Genomic DNA, 6,000 nt, shown 5'->3' on the forward strand with positions numbered 1-6,000 from the left:
GTGGCTCACGCCTGTAATCCCAGCACTTTGGGAGTCTGAGGCAGGAGGATCACCTGAGGTCGGGAGTTTGAGACCAGCCTGACCAACATGGAGAAACCCCATCTCTACTAAAAATACAAAATTAGCCGGTCGTGGTGGCACATGCCTGTAATCCCAGCTAATCGGGAGGCTGAGGCAGCAGAATTGCTTGAACCCTGGGAGGCGGAAGTTGTGGTGAGCTGAGATCGTGCCACTGCACTCCAGCCTGGGCAACAAGAGGGAAACTCCGTCTAAAAAAAAAAAAAAAAAAGGGTACCCAAGTGCCATCAAGCCTTTCCTCCTCCCAGACAACATGCCTGTGTTTTCCATATATCTGGTTGTTTTTCTCTGGCCCCTGATCATCTTCAGGGGGGCAACTTGATTGTGGGTGCCTCCCTGTAGCTGTCCTTAGCAACAGCAGATTGAGAGAGGAAGAGCAAAGATCAGCCCCTCCAGTCACTGCCACCAAATTAAGATATAAAATGTCTCCCTACTGGGTCTTAGGCACAATACTGTTTTCCTATAAGATATCTATTTGTACCTTATCCCAATTCTGTGAGGTTGGTGTCATTATCCCCCATTTTATCTTATTTTTAAATTTAATTCCATCTCTTTGCAAGTCCCTGAGTACCTGGAATCCCATTTTTTTTTTTTTTTTTTTTTTTTGAGACGGAGTCTCGCTCTGTCGCGATCTCGGCTCACTGCAAGCTCCGCCTCCCGGGTTCACGCCATTCTCCTGCCTCAGCCTCTCCGAGTAGCTGGGACTACAGGCGCCCGCCACCATGCCCGGCTAATTTTTTTTTGTATTTTTAGTAGAGACGGGGTTTCACCGTGGTCTCGATCTCCTGACCTCGTGATCCGCCCGCCTCAGCCTCCCAAAGTGCTGGGATTACAAGCGTGAGCCACCGCGCCCGGCCTGGAATCCCATTTTAGAGATGAGAAAAATGAAGCTCCAGTTAGTGGAGACAGGAAGCTATCTGACTGAAGATTCCAGATTTTCTCTATTACCGCACCATTTCCCAGGAACAACTATCAAATTTACACGATGTAACCCAGTCAGCCACTCCTTGAAACACTCACTTCATGAGTCCACACTCTCTTGAGTTCTCCCACCTCACTGGCTGCTCTTTCCCAGCCACCTTGTTTATGTTCCCTCCTCCATCCTGGTCTCTAGGTGGGCATTCCCTGTGGGCTCTCTCCTACACCCCATTGTCCTTCTACCACCTCTCCCTGGGTAAAATTTTGTCCTTTTCCATAGCTTTAAGTACCAGTGTTGATGATTCTCCCAATTATTTAATATCCAAGACTATTATCCAACCACACACTTGATGTTTCTACCCAAGGGCCTCACAGACATTGTAACCATAATGCGTCCATTGCCTGAGGGCCTGCAAATCAATACACCAACACCGAGGGTTGCAACAGAAAAAGAATTTTAAACGCAAGGCCGAACAAGGAGAGGAGAGAAAACCTCAAATCTGCTTCTCCAAAGAGTTGGGGGCTAGGGATATTAAGGGGTTTGGAGTGGGCCGAGGTGTGGGGATCACTGTGGATGAGTCGAAGAGTACGGAGAGTCATGGGACAGGGAGATGAAGAAACTGCATTCTCATGCTGATTACGCTCCTCTGTGAGGGTCTTCAAACTGGTGGCATCAGCCATTCTGCTGGAACTCAAGAGCTAAAAACATCTTAAGCAAATCTTAAACAAAAGCCTTATGATTCCAGCGTCAGTGATCCTATCTATAGGAACAATGGGGATGCAGATCGATTCTTCAACAAAAGCCTTATGATTCTAACATCAGAAATCCTCTCTATAGGAATAATGGGGATGCAAATGGTCAGTATCTGGTTCTATGGAACTTTTAGCAACAAGGAAGTGCGCCAAAGTGCAACCTAATTATTGCTTTTTCTTTCTTTGTTTCTTTCTTTTTTGAGACAGGGACTTGCTCTGTCACCCAGGCTGGAGTGCAGTGGTGAAGTCAGGGCTCACTGCATCCTCAACTTCCTGGGCTCAAGTGATCCTTCCACCTCAGCCTCCCAAGTAGCTGGGACTACATACACAGGCATGAGCCACCCTGCCTGGCTAATTGTTTTTCATTTTGTGTAGAGACAAGGTCTCACTATGTTGCCCAGGCTAATCTCAAACTCCTGGGCTCAAGTGATTCTCTCGCCTCAGCCTCCCAGAGTGCTGGGATTACAGGCGTGAGCCACCGCACTTGCCCATTAAGGTTAAATTATAACTGTATTTCCGTCCAGAACCTAGCATGTAATACTTGCTAACCCTGTGAGGATGGCTTCCACATCCTGACTCTAACATTGAACCTTTAACCATCATCCCCAACCCAGTACCATCTTCTTTCACATCCAGTAAATGGTACTACCACCTACCTAATGGCTCAAGTCAAAAACCTAGCCATCATCTGTGATTGTTTCTTGCTCATCTAATCAATTTAGTGAGTCGCTGGCCTATCTCCAAAAATATATCCCAATCCATCCATTCCTCTGTCCTTAGCACCCCACCCTGGTCCAGGCCACCATTACCTACCGCTCAGCTCCTCTACAACAGCCTCACCTGCAGTGACATCATTTCACTGAGGCTGCTTACATCTGCATGACTTTAATATTTGTTCCAGAAATTTCTTCCCCAGGAAGATAAGACTGTAAACCAGTAAATAACTTCATTATTTCCTTCAGGAACTTCCTGAAAATCAATTTATCTGAACAATAGACTGCTCAAACAGCCCCCTTCTCAGGACAATAGTTTGCTTAACTGGGCAAACCAGTAGCTTATCAAATAATTGTTTATTCTTCAAGACCCTCCCTTCACCATGTCCTCCAATCCTAAACTGTTATAAATTTTGCCCAATCCCAATCAGATCCCCATATTGAAAGATCTGGCTTGAACTAGACTTCAAACCCTATAAAAATCTTTTTTTTTTTTTTTTTTTTGAGACAGAGTCTTGCTCTGTCGCTCAGGCTGGAGTGCAGTGGTGCAATCTCAGCTCACTGCAAGCTCCACCTCCCGGGTTCACGGGAGGTTCACGCCATTCTCCTACCTCAGCCTCCTGAGTAGCTGGGACTACAGGTGCCCGCCACCACGCCTGGCTAATTTTTTGTATTTTTAGTAGAGACGGGGTTTCACTGCGTTAGCCAGGATGGTCTCGATCTCCTGACCTCATGATCCGCCCGCCTCGGCCTCCCAAAGTGCTGGGATTACAGGCGTGAGCCACCGCGCCCAGCCTATAAAAATCTTTACACCTGTTAAGTTCTTCCCCAAACCCTCCTCTTCCTAGAGTGGGCACCTTTTCATCCTCTTGTCTCAACAAAAATGTCTCTTCTCTCATCTTCCCCTTTCCTCCCACATAAAATCATCCTCTACCCCATCCCACCTTTATTCTGTTTTTCAGCCCTGTTTGCTTCCTTCATAGCACTTACCACAATTGCACTTGTTTTGTCTGTTTTCTTGTATTTTTTTCTTTTTTCTTTCTTTTTTTTTTTTTTTTTTTTTTTTTTTTTTTTTTTTTTTTTTGGAGACAGAGTCTCACTCTGTCACTCTGGCTGGAGTGCAGTGGTGTGATCTCTATTTACCACAACCTCTGCCTCCTGGGCTCAAGCGATTCTCCTGCCTTAGCCTCCCGAGTAGCTGGGATTACAGGCGCATGCCACTACCACCTGGCTAATTTTTTGTACTTTTAGTAAAGACAGAGTTTCACCATGTTGGCCGGGCTGGTCTTAAACTCCTGGCCTCAAATGATTCACCCACCTCGGCCTCCCAAAGTGCTGGGATTACAGGCGTGAGCCACCGTGCCTGGCCTCTTGTATTTTTCCTGCTTCCCTTTAGACTGTAGGCTCTGTGAGGGGAGACCTTGTCTGCTCTAGTCTCCATTTAATTTCCAGGATACCTGCTGAAGAAAGGACTCTGCTTGGCTTCAGGGAGTGGGGGCTCCGAGGGCCCCGATCTGATTTGTGTGTGGCCATAGCCTGAAACACAGGTGGGGGCTGCGGTGCCCAGGTGTGCTGGGTTTCTGATTTTCCCTTTAACCTACGAGGTTAGAGACAAGGTGTAAAATGCAAATGCCTTTGGGAGAGATAATAAAAGAATTAAATTCACAAAATGGTGTGAATTACTTTCCTCAATCACCAGAGTGAAAGCTCTGAGAGAAAAAGCAAGAGCCCCCGGGTTGAGAACAGGAAGAAACATACTGGAATCCTGGTCTCACTGCTCTGCTTCAAGAGGGTGCTGCCTGTCCCCTCACCCACCCCCACCTAACTCAGGGCCATTTTCCCTGCAAAGCTTAGAAAGAGGGTGCTTGTAGGTCGGGTCAGATCAGGGTAGGCCCAGCCTCATGAGGTTTGTCTGGTACCAACTCTTCATCCTTCTGTCTGAGCGAGTGCTTTTCCAGATGGCTATAGCTAGAGATGTGAGTCAGAGGTGCTCCACTCAGGGGGTCTTGCACCATGGCACATCCCGTGGGGCTTCTTCTCAGAGGCAAGCACTGCTTTTAGGCTGACCTGAGGTGGGCTTCTACTCAGTTCTACTTGGGCTTTTCTAGGGAGACACACTCAGGTATGGAGCCAATCAAGACAGTAACAGATTAAGTCACAGCTGTTTCATTTGCCTAGCAGAATCTGACAGTACAAGATCTGGAAGGAGCTGGGCGCGGTGGCTCACGCCTGTAATCCCAGCACTTTGGGAGGCCGAGGCGGGCGGATCATGAGGTCAGGAGATTGAGACCATCCTGGCTAACACGGGGAAACCCCGTCTCTACTAAAAATACAAAAAATTAGCCAGGCGTGGTGGCACCTGTAGTCCCAGCTACTCCAGAGGCTGAGGCAGGAAAATGGTGTGAACCCGGGAGGCAGAGGTTGCAGTGAGCCAAGATCGCACCGCTGCACTCCAGCCTGGGCGACAGAGCGAGACTCTGTCTCAAAAAAAAAAAAAAAAAAAAAAAAGATCTGGAAGGAATCAGCCTTCCAGAATCATCTCCTCCACCTCCCTCTTTGGGCAATAGAGAAGACTGAGGCACAAGGAGGAGGGATAGCTCACTCAAGCCTGCACGTTATACACAGGACTCCCTTAAGCTATCAGCGGCTCTGTGAAGACCGGGACAGTTCCTTTCACAGATGAGGAAAAAGATACTCAGAGAGGGGAGGGAAATTTCCCAAGACCACACAGTGAAGGGGCACCATCGGACATCTGAACCCAGGCTTTCTGGCCCGCAGATCTATGCTTTGTCCAGCATATCATGCTGCCTTGCTGCTTGTGGGGTTTTCTGGTCCTTGGAATCTGAAACATATAATAAACAGCAGCTGAGTATTATTCCATACCCTAGGTTCTAGCCTAGATCCTAGAAGCTGAAGCAGCTCTCTGCTTTCCATATGCCAGTCAGCCTCCTATTTCCTGAGTGGCAGACTTTCTCCCAAGGACAGAAGACCCAACCCATACCACCACTCCTTAACACGCAGGCACAGAAACACACAGGGACCCCACTCAGGGTGTGGGTTCAGCTAATGTTGGTGACTTGAGTCCTTTTTACACACACGCACACTTCTAGAGCTTTTCCACTCCATCCTTCACGTGTTCAACTGTCACAGGGAATGAGCTTGAGAAGAGGGCGGGAGGAGTCATTCTCACCTCCAGGGCTAGTGCACACTCTCTGTGAATGTAATTATCTGCAGTCCTAAGTGTAAGGCCAACAATCAGGCCGCATGTCTTCCTGATCTACTTGGAATGGGGGCAGTGCAAAGACAGGGCCACTTCCCCCTGAGAGGACGCCCACACGAGTGCGAATACACACAATGGTGGTTTTTTTCATTCTCTTCTGTCTCTTCCCACAGAGAGGGGCCACTGGGCCACACCAGCAAAGGCAGGTGATTGAGGAGGGAGGAAAAGAGATGCAGAAGGTGCTTCCCTCCCAGAAGCCTGGGCCATTTAGAAAATCCTGAGGCCGCCTCCTCAGTCCTCTTCTCCTCCCCACCTACC

Source organism: Symphalangus syndactylus, chromosome 19, assembly GCF_028878055.3.
Source record: "Symphalangus syndactylus isolate Jambi chromosome 19, NHGRI_mSymSyn1-v2.1_pri, whole genome shotgun sequence".
NCBI lineage: Eukaryota > Metazoa > Chordata > Mammalia > Primates > Hylobatidae > Symphalangus > Symphalangus syndactylus.